Here is an 11,556-nt window from a genome sequence, read left to right as displayed (position 1 = left end):
ATAACAGTGGAAAAGACAAGTGAGAGAGAAAAAAATAGGAAAAAGATCAACGTCATTATTTAAATTAAATTGAAATCTCGTATTCAAGAGCTAATTTTCATTAAGCAATTTGGTTAATTTTGTAATTCGAAACAAACGTTTTAGGATTTGTGTAATGTAACGAAATTATCATAAACCGAATTTAATCGAATTTCTATCCAAATAGACATCGAAAATGACGATAATTATCGATAAACTTTCTGTCACACATCAAGACAAATTCTTGTCCGTTAGAGGCATCTCGTTTAAAAAACAGATTATCGACAAAATACGTGTTCCGATAACGCCGGATGATCCATCACCTGTTAGCCCGGCCGTGGATGAATACAGGGTGGAATAAATAAATAAGTAAAAATAACACACCAAATCGTAAAATTAATCACTCAATATGAGAAAAGTTGTAACATTTTTTTTTTCATAAAGTGAATAATTTTATCAATTAAATACATGAAACAAATTGCTTTGCCAAAAAGCAAATATGAGAGATTTGATTCGTCACACATCATCATCAATCCCTTTCCTGTTAGCCTTCTGCGGATGTGGCTCCGTTAATTATATTTTATCACCTACTGATTTAAATAGCAGAATTAAGACAATATTAAGGGAACTGCGGAGATTTTACTACTGCCATGGACCGCACATGCAACGAATGAAGGAATTTTAAGGGCTGCAGGCTGCGAACAAAAACTACTTAAGATCGTTCAGAAATGTTTCTTACCTTGTAAATGTCGTTAAGAAAGCAGATACTACATTTCCAAAATAATTTTGCAAGGAACGGTACAAAGACACCGAAACCTAGGAAAAACTAATATTCTTACTTAAGAAACATAAGGGATTGGTGTACTATTAAAGATGTATTCACCATAATTATTTACGGCTTTAAGAGCCGAAAATGTCACTCTTCAAATGGTTGGTGCAATATAGACAACTGTAAGATGTTCGTTTTTATAATACCATAGGAATATTAATATAATTCACAGACATATCTGAACTAAGCATTTTGTAAGCATCTTTCTCATTCTTCTTATTCTTACTGCTGCTAGAAACTATCAATTCAGCGATTTTTCCCATTAAGTGATTGGGTGACATTTCAATTTTAGGCTTGGTTTTGACTCAGTGTCACCATATAACTCTTCGAGTTGTTTCATATTTCATAATGAGTTGTTATTTAAATAATTATAAATAATTTTGTGTAGTACAAATCAGTGATCAGTAAAGTTAGGCGTAGGTATTTATAAAATTATTCGACCTAGTAGAACAATTTGACAGTTCTTTGAAGATTTGGAGATACAACATGAAAATTTGTTAAGAAAAAGTAAAGCATCTATGTAGCTTGTTTTAAATTGTTGTATCTCATAAAAGTCAGAGAAATATTACTTTATAATATTTTAATATAAAAGAAGTTTTTCCATAACATATTAATTAAAAGCCTAAAATATTCACTAAAGGGATGTTTTTATAATATATCTTGCTTATAGAGCTACAATAAAGCAGTATACTGTATAGGAAACAATTTGTGGTGGGTATGTACATATTATATGTATATATGTATGTATATTCAAAACAACATAACAATATTAGCTGTCTAAAATTTCTTTAAAAAAATTTAAAAGATTTTCATTAGCAGGATGAATCGGTCAGAAGAGGCTCCATTGTTGACAAACTTATTAAACAGATTCTGAAACTGTTTTCATGTCTCTAAGTTAAATCTTATAATTACACGGGATTACGCCACAATTTGTTGTAATAATAATTACATTTTTAACGACGTTTTGACTTTTGATTTCCCATATATTGATAATATTTGAAAACCTTATTGTTTTTACTTGATCCTGTCGCCTTTTTTCTAATTTCGCAAGTAGAAAAGTTTCTGCAAGAGTAGAATTAATTTTCAGTTCAGTATAGACTTATCCTTTACAGGAGAATGTACTTAGTTAAAATTAAAATGAGCCAAAAATTACGTCTTTTAACAAAAAATAAAGGCAGAATTTACAAATCACTCATTAGGCCAATAATGACATACGCGGCAGAAACACTACCTGGCACAGAGGGGGAAAAAGGATGTTAGAAACATCAGATATGAAAACACTTGATATTAAAACACTAAATTATTATTAAGACACTATAGGACAGAGCTAAATGTACAGATATACGACGTAGTTGCAAGGTGGACAACATCAAAGACTGGGTAAGAAAGAGAAGAGTAGAATGGAACGATCGTATAAGCCGAATGACATCAAATATAGTAGTAAAGACGGTAAGAGACGGTTTCCCAATAGGAAGACGATTAGTAGGAAGATCACGTAAACAATGGAACGACAACTTACTGGAGGCACATTGAAAAACAGTCAGAATCATGTGTACATAAAAAGAAGAAAAAGAAGAATAAAAAATAAGACAGTATTTGGTAATTTGCAAATAATGTATTTGAAATTATATTTTGTTTAGGTAATTGTAGAAAATAAAAGTAGTTCTATAAGAACAAAATAAAAATTATTTCCAAAACTACTATTTCAATTAAAAATAATTCCAAAAAACTAACTAACTATAAACCAAATAAAATTCTTACCAAATTCAATGTTAAAATAAACCACCTCCTTGTGCCAAACAGAAACCAAATCTATTATACAACGCCTTTCTCACGGCATTAAGTTCGATTATCTTTGGTTTTAGTTGCTCTTGTTGGTGACTTGCTTAAGTTGGTGACAAGTCAAGACAAGTCAAGTTGGTGACTTGCTCGAGTTCATGCCTGAACGCCCTGAAGAGATTGGTATGTAGCATACCCCAAAAATTAAAATCGAGGGGAGCTAAGTCTTACTACTGATGGAGGAATTTGAAGATATTTAAATGCAGAGATAACTTGATTTCGTGGCAATTCCAGACATTTGACTGTGTTTAGTTTTTTTATATGAAAAAATGACCAATAATAAGATATCCCAAAAATTCCCATCCAAACATTCAAATTTTGTGGATACTGCGTACGCATAGACACTCACAAATGCTTATTTTCCTGAGACTAATAACGTACAACGGATAGATTACGTTTCCTGTGAATTGTGAAGGATTGCTCTAAGAAGGGGCAATGCGACCAAATCTAACTGGAGCTCGGAAGGCCTGAAGAAGACATCAAAGAGGATGTCGAAAGCTCTCCGCAGTGATAATGGTCGCAATACAAGCAGAAAATCTGTAGCGGTTAATATTAATTCTTGTAATAGTATTAATTCTAGCTTTAGGTATAAGATTCATTGTCTTTGCCACTCTTTTCTATAAACCTGAAAAATCGCTTTATAGTCCAGTCGTCAGAGATTTGATCTCCAAAAATCATACAAACAAATTGAATTTTGCTGAGAATGTCAGTTTTTAGACCCAATAAGATGCAAAAAATTTCACCTTCGAATTTCCCCTAAAAACGGAAAACTTCGATTTACCAAGAATCTGTAAATAAAAATAATGGCATAGATAATTCTAAACAGAATTGTTTAATAATTCTTGTGTATAATAAACCGTTCTCTCAGAAACAACGCTTACAGCGTCTGCTGATTTTAAATGTGTTACATGCGCGAAATCAATTTTAAATAAAATTTGTATCGATTCGGCATTAAAAATTCGATATTTTTTGATCAGAAATCAGAGATTGACAAAAACTAAAAAGCATTTTAAAGGCAAAGAGTGCAGACCATTCGTAGTTGAATTTCCAATGTTAGAACTAAATCTTCGTAACATAATAATATAACATGAAATTTCGATTTTGAGTTTTGGCAACAATTATGAGGCACATGCCGAAAAAACGCACAACTTTTACATTACAGACGGTATTGGGTGGAGATTGTAGCTTATGTTGTGTAGTTTTAAAAAAACTTAATTGTGTAATTGACAAAAAGCAGTTTTTAACGTTTTCGATCGTTTTTAACGTGAAAGTTTAAATTCAGCATTTTTTAAGCATATTTTAAATGTCTTACATTTGTTTCCAAAATTCAAAACCGAAATTTCATCCTATAGTTTTTAAAGATTAGTCACTAAAAATTGGAATTTCGTAGTGACTGTTCATTTAAAAATTGAATACAAAAACTACACTCTTGACCTTTAAAACGCATATTGATTTTATTTAAAAATTCAGTGTCATTTTCGTCTCGGACAAATGGAATATTATTGACAATTTTCAAACATTTTAGTCTATGTAGCCAAAATCTTCAGTTTCTTAGACTAGCGTCGTATAATTGACCCGCCTCCTTTTTATAAAGCCAAAACTAGAGCAGTTTAAAAAGGTTTTTGACATTTGTCTAAAATGCAGAAATTGTTAGTCTCCTAGCTACAACTCCAAAATTATTTGGCAATAATAATAGAAGATATTACATCACTCTACTATGCCATACATCACTATATCAATTAAGGTGAGTCATTAAAGATTAACTATAACAAGTGGGTCGGTCGTTCCAGGCCTCATTTGCTTTTGCTCAAAATTTGCATATCTTATCTACATCACGAAAGATGGCCACGCGCCAATTGTCAACCATTAATACTTAAAATCGTCTTTTAGAATACTTTAAATGTTTTAATTTTTTTATTTTTAACATGAATTTTTTAATTTTGCAGAAGTAAGCTCTATTTCATCGAAAAAAAAAACAAAATATCAGCCTCTATGTAAAATTTTCCGAAAAATCCGAATGAATCTGTCGTTAGAAATTAAGAAGCAAATTAGAAAAAGTCGGAAAATTGGAAAAACTGATAACTATAAAAGAGGTAATTTGGAATATTAACGTTAACTAAACAAAACTAATATGCATTTTGGGCTACGCTGTATACCAGCTATTTCTTACTTCACTCAGTGCTATCTGAGAGGACCCACTATACAGGTGTGGCCTTTTCGAATTAGCCTATCTGGTACACGGCAATAAAAAAGTTTTTGAGATAACTGGAGAGGATGTGTGTTGTTTGGAGTCATTTCGAAGATAAGAGCAAATACAGAGTGGAAATTCTAGTAAATATATATAGAAGGAGAATGTGGCTTTCACGATCTGAGAGAGCGGACTTATCTTAGTATGAGTAATAACGCCTGTTTATGATTGATTAAGTGTGAAAATTTCAGATAAACGGTTATAAAAATGTTAATTGATTAAATAATGAATCAGACATGATTTTCCGTTTGATTAAAAAGTATATATTTATTATTATAATGAGATTTTTACATTTATCTGAATACGTATTATGAAATTTTGAAAACTTTTTTCCTGTTCTTCTTAATTCCAGAGTTTAACCATTTGTTGCTCGTTCCGGCAGCAGATTTTGCTGTATGTTTTCAAGACATGTCATACTTTTTTCTTGCGTTCAGTGTATACTTTAGCATTTAAAAATAGCTTCAGAATAATATTAATTTAGAATTTATCTGGTTAGTCAAGTTTTATATGTTGTTTCTTTTGTATTCTTTTATTTTCCCATTTATCCGATAGATATTTAGTTCTTCTCTTACGTCTTTACATATATACAAAATCTTTTAAGAAATGTATGTCCAGCAGTGAGCATCTACGAATCCAAATTCCCTAAATACAAACTTGATCAAAGACTGAATTATCATAGTGGAAGGTGACTGACATGACTTTAATTTATATTAAACAGACAAAATATTCAAATCAACTCTTCTACTACAGACCAAAAACTATTTTTCCAATTTTGTTTAAAGTAGTTGAAAAACTGCTTATGAAAAGACTAATGAAGACAGTTTAAGCAATGAACTGTACATACCGGTAACATCAACAGGAAGAAAACCATAGCAAGTAGATGACGTAAAACTAATATATGCATCCATTTTATTTTCAAATTAAGATACCCACTTTGAACAAAGATTCATCATTCAATCTTCGCTTATCCACTGCTGGACATAGATCTCCCTCATAATTTTCCATCTATTTCGATCTTGTGCCTCTTGCATCCAATTCCTATGACAACGTTTTAGATCGTCAGTCCAACGTGTTGGTGGACGACCTCTGCTTCGGTAGGCATCATCTCTTGGTCTCCATTCCAGTATCCGCTTTGTCCATCTATTATCTGTCATTCGAGCCACGTGACCTGCCCAGTTCCATTTCAGTGTTGCTACTCTCTCTACTGCATCAGCCACTTCTGTTCTTTGTCGTAGCTGGCGATTTGGGATCTTGTCTCGTAGTGAAACGCCCAACATAGCACGCTCCATCGCCCTTTGACACACACGGATCTTTTGAACTGTTCTCCTTGTCATGGTCAACGTTTCAGCACCGTAAGTTAACACTGGCAAAACACACTGATTAAACGTTTTTCTTTTAAGGCATATTGGTATATCAGACGATTTGAAAATATGGTTCAGCTTGCCGAAGGCTGCCCAAGTCAGTCTTATACGACGGAGAAGCTCAACGGTTTGGTTATCTTTTCCTATGCGAATCTCATGACCTAGGTATTTATAGGCCATTACCTGGTCTATGGATCTTGTTCCTACGCATATATCTTCGCTGACTACAAGATTTGTCATCATCTGGGTTTTAGATATATTTATTTTCAATCCCCCTTCTAGCGAGGAAAGGTAGAGCTGATTTAAAAGTTCTTTGGCCTCATCTATCCTATCAGCTATTAGTACAATATCATCTGCAAACCTTAGATGGCTAAGCTTTTCTCCGTTTATGTTTATGCCCTTGTCGGTCAGTTTTGCCCTTTTACATATATATTCCAAAAGCGTAGTGAACAGTTTCGGCGATATGGTGTCCCCCTGGCGTACTCCATGTTGTATCGGGAATTTCTGGGTTTGACGATCACCCACTCTAACACTGGCTGTTGCGTTTTGGTATATATGTTTAATTATATTTATATACCGATAGTCAATTCGGCATTCTGTCAAGGCTTCCAACATTTTTTATTGATTTACGGTGTCGAATGCCTTTTCATAGTCGACAAATATTAAAGCTAGTGGTTTATTATATTCAGTGCATTTTTCTATAAGATTTTTTATTACCAGTAGGTGATCGTTTGTTCCATAGCCTTTTCTAAAACCCGCCTGTTCTATGAGCTGATAAAATTCCAATTTATTTTCTAGTCGTTTCTACACAACAAAGATTAAGCAAACATTAATAGTAAGATTAACTTACAGAAGATCAATTATAGACGAGATGAGAGAAAAGTCTTGCCCCGAGGTGAAGGCCTTAGCGCAAAATAAGACTCGATGACGCGTTTTCACTGAAGCTCTATGCTCCTCTTCGTTTAAGAACCGTATACGATATAGACAAATTAAAAGATAAAGAAAAAAGAATGAATAACCAAAAACTAAAAAAAATTGGTTATTTCTACACATAGATTAAAATTTAAAAATGAATATTCACATGTTTTTTTGTTTAATGTGTTAAAAGTGATTTTGACTTTTTAACGATTTGGTATTGTTCCATTGTGCCATGTACCAATTTTGAAAACTGGTAAATTTTGTAGAAAGCTATTTATGGAGGTCAATTGTTAGTTTTGTTTATCGAAAAGAAAATTTGGAAAGATGAAAGTCAGTTTACTTGGCAATTTGGATGTTTTAAAAGGACTAAAAGATCATTGGTTGAAGAAAAGAGGGCAAAAAAAATTTTTGATTGTTGATGGATTGTTGGAAGCCGGGAAGGTGTTTATCGGTTGCTGACCTTTAATAAAAGAACATCGAATCCTGAGAAGTGAAGTAGTGCCGGAAGATTCTTCTGAACGGTGTAAAAAGTAATTTTGTAAGAGTTAAAAGTGGTAGCAGCTTCTGGACTAGGAATGCTAATTAAGATAAGTTTACAGTATTTGACTATTGACAAATAGAACCACGTAGCCAGAATGAAACTAATTTTTAAAACAGATATCATCCTACAAAAAATTAACAAATCAAATTTATACAAAATAATTGTGTTTTATTGTTTAGTTTTAAATTTTTACACCTCTACAATTTTGTTCTCGACAAACTTTCAATTATGAAATACTCTTGATATTTGTTTATTAAAAGCTCCCTAGATAAACTCCTTTCTTTGGCCTGGTTACACGGAACCTATATCAATCATCCGAACAAGCCTTCTTATCTCTTTTGGCTGCCAAAAATTTCCGTTCCTATCATTCTTCCGATAATTTTTTTCTATTTTACATCATTATGATGTTTTCTTTATTATAATCTAGTCCATAAGATCAATAAACAATTTAATTCTAGCCTAACTTAACTAACAGAATCTATTATTACCAAGTTATACTCTGTAGAGTTCTTAATTTTATTATATTAGTTTACCTAGGTTACCACTTTACTTATACACTTTACACCGCAACATTTCGCACTTTAATTTAACACATACTCGTCAAATCACGTTAGTATTGTCTAAAAGTTGATGAACCTCTGGATGTACGTTCTGATGAAGCCTTTTTTCATGATCCTTAGCTTGTTTTTCTATTTCCTTAGTGACGGTTTCTACATTTAAGTCTTTATGAAGATTATCGTTTGGAACATACCAGGGGGCATCAACTATGTTTCAAAGTACTTTGTTCTGGAATCTTTATATGACACTAGGGTTACTTGCACTGGTACATCCCCATAATTGGATACCGTAAGTCCACACTGGTTTGAGGACTTGTTGATAGATTAGCAGCTTATTATATCCTGATAACTTCGAATATCGACCCAATAACCAATACATTTTTTTTGTATAACAAGAGGGTAGGCGCAAAATTTCGAGCCATTGCTTTTTAAAGGCATTCTTTTTTTTTCGAATCCTGAGAAAACTAATAAATATTTTTGAAAAATTTAAACGCAGAATGAAAGAATACATTATTACCGAGGACCGAAAGTTCCTGAAAACTTCTATAAGGTTTATTTTAATAAGTTACAGGGGTGAAAAAAAAAAGAGAAAATTTACTGTGATTTTTAATTTCAAAAATTTCATCAAAAAAACATTTTGTTTATTCTAAGGGACTTTCGGCCCTCGGTAATAATGTAATCTTTCCTTCTGCGTTTAAATTTTTCAAAAATATTTGTTAGTTTTCTCAGGATTCGAAAAAAATGAATGCATTTAAAAAGCATTGGCCCCAAATTTTGCGCCTACGCTCTTAAGTTCTTCTTGCTTTTTCTTAACATGTGTTTTCCATCTCAATTTAGCGTCCAAGGTATTTAGCCGTTTTGACATAAGGAACTGTATGATGATTGATATATATGGGTTCATGTTCAGTCTTTTTGTTGGTAAAATTTATATTTACTGATTTCAGTTAATTTAATTTATTAAGCCATTTGTTTCTCTACTTCTCCACTTCGGCAATTGCATTATGTAACTTATATGTTAATTCAATTACGTTGTCACCAACAGCCATAATTGCTGTGTCGTCAGCAAACGTATCTACAACATTTTGCTCTGAAACTGGCAGGTCTTTAGTGTACAGGAGGTATAGTACGGGTCCCACTACACTTTCTTGTTTTCCCACTAATTTTCCTTAGTTCAGAAATAGCATTTTTTTGCTTGATTCTGAAGTATATCTGTGACAAATATGAAATTTAGATCTTTCAGTATTGCAATATTATGTTTGTCGCAACTGCTATAAGAAATAAAAGCTTGGATTCTAAAAGCTTAATGCGTAAAAAATTGGAGGCATTCGAAATGTGGCTGTATAGGCGTATACTTAAAATTTCTTGGACTGCAAAAGTCTCAAGCCATGAAGTGTTAAAACGAATTGGACACGGCAGAAAGCTTATAAACACAATTAAAATAAAAAAAAAATAGCGTATCTGGGCCACATACCTCGAAAAGAATAATTACTTCCTTCTACACGTCATCACGCAAGGAAGAGTATAGGGAAGAAAGAAAAAATCTTGGCTAAACAATATCAGAGATTGGACTAACCTCATTGATGAACATATATATTAAAAATTCTCTTTAAAATAGGTATATCTGAATGAGGCGCTCTTAGCGTGGAGAAGAAAATGCTGTAATATGGGCATTCCAATTGAAGACAAGAGGTTATACACGATACACTTTACTGATGACCAAGCTAAGCAAGTTTTCTAGCTGAAAACGAGAGCAATATAGACTATATGCTTAGGAAACTGGAGGAGTACACCAAGTGGGGCCTTACAATTAATATACAAAAAACCGAGTATTTAGTAACAGGAGAAAAATCAGAAAGACTACAAATTGAAATAGGAACTATAAAATCAACTGAAATCTTTAAATACTTGGGGGGGTTCAAATAGCATCAGAAGCAAGAATTTATAAAACAATAAAAGAAACTATTGGATTGTACGGCGCCGAACTTTGGGAAATCAATAAAAAAAAACAAATAAAAAATTAAGGCAATGGAAATAGACTATTGGAGACAATGTTGCCGGCATACTAGACTTAATAGGGCAAGGAACGTAGAAATTAGGAGATAAATGGAAATTTACCTAGACATAATAGATATTATCGAAGCCAAAAGACTAAACAGGTATGGACACCTGCAGAGAATGTCTGAAAATAGATGGCCAAAAAAGATAGAAAAATGGACTCCATCCACTAGAAAAACGAGGTAGACCAAGACATCCATGGAGAGAAGATGTCAAAGATGCAATGGCCGCCAGAGATAGAAGACATATTATAGATAGGGAAGCGTTCAAAAAAGTGATCGCCAGCCTTCGTTAGAAGACGGTACAATATGAACAAGAAGTATTGGACAAAAAGGGCCATTTTTGTTTAATAATCCAATCCTTCGTGCCAGTCCTTGTCTAAGGCCTGTCCTACACCCAAAAATAATGCTGGGCAAATATTTTTGCTTCCAGTGTTCTTTTGATCACGTCCGTGATCCGATGGACTTGATCAATTGTAGAGTGCTAATTTCGGAATCCAAATTGGTGTTCGGGGATCGTGGGATCGGGGATCGTTATCTTTTTTCGACAATATGTTTCAGACTCTTGAGCAAGAGCTTTTTAAACAGTTTTGACATAATCGATGGCAAGGCTATTAGCCGATATGACGTCGTTTCATGTGGCGGTTTGCTTGGTTTTGGAATCATGATGATCTTAGCTATCTTCCATAGTTGTGAAACATAATTTAAACTGAGCAATGCGTTAATTAGTATGGCAAGTTTAACCAGGGCCTTTCTAGGTAGCTCTTTAAGGACCTGCCCCGTTTTTAGATCATTGCCAGGGGCCTTTTTGGGATTAACGTTCGCGTCAATTTCATTTTTTTTTTGGTAGTAAAAGGAATAATAACATTATCTAGTCGAACAACTTTGATAGATTCATCTATGTCTACTATATATGGTTGGAAAATACTTTAGAGATAATTTGCAAATACTAATGCTTTTTGTTCTTTGTTTTTTGCCCAACCTCCGTGTTTATTTCTTGTAGGAGGCGTTTGCATAATTGGTATCTTTAAATTCTTAGTCGTTTCCATAGCGACTATTCAGTACTAGAATCATTTGTCAAATATGTCAAGAATTCGCTAATGGATTCATTCCTAAGTTGCCTAATCTCTCTCTTTCATTGTGAGACAAGTTGGTTTACTTTTGTTCTGTCTTGTGATGCTCTGGATTGTT

The sequence above is a fragment of the Diabrotica undecimpunctata genome, chromosome 7 (genome assembly GCF_040954645.1).
Source record: "Diabrotica undecimpunctata isolate CICGRU chromosome 7, icDiaUnde3, whole genome shotgun sequence".
Taxonomy (NCBI): Eukaryota; Metazoa; Arthropoda; class Insecta; order Coleoptera; family Chrysomelidae; genus Diabrotica; species Diabrotica undecimpunctata.
Note: the sequence above shows the minus strand (reverse complement) of the source record.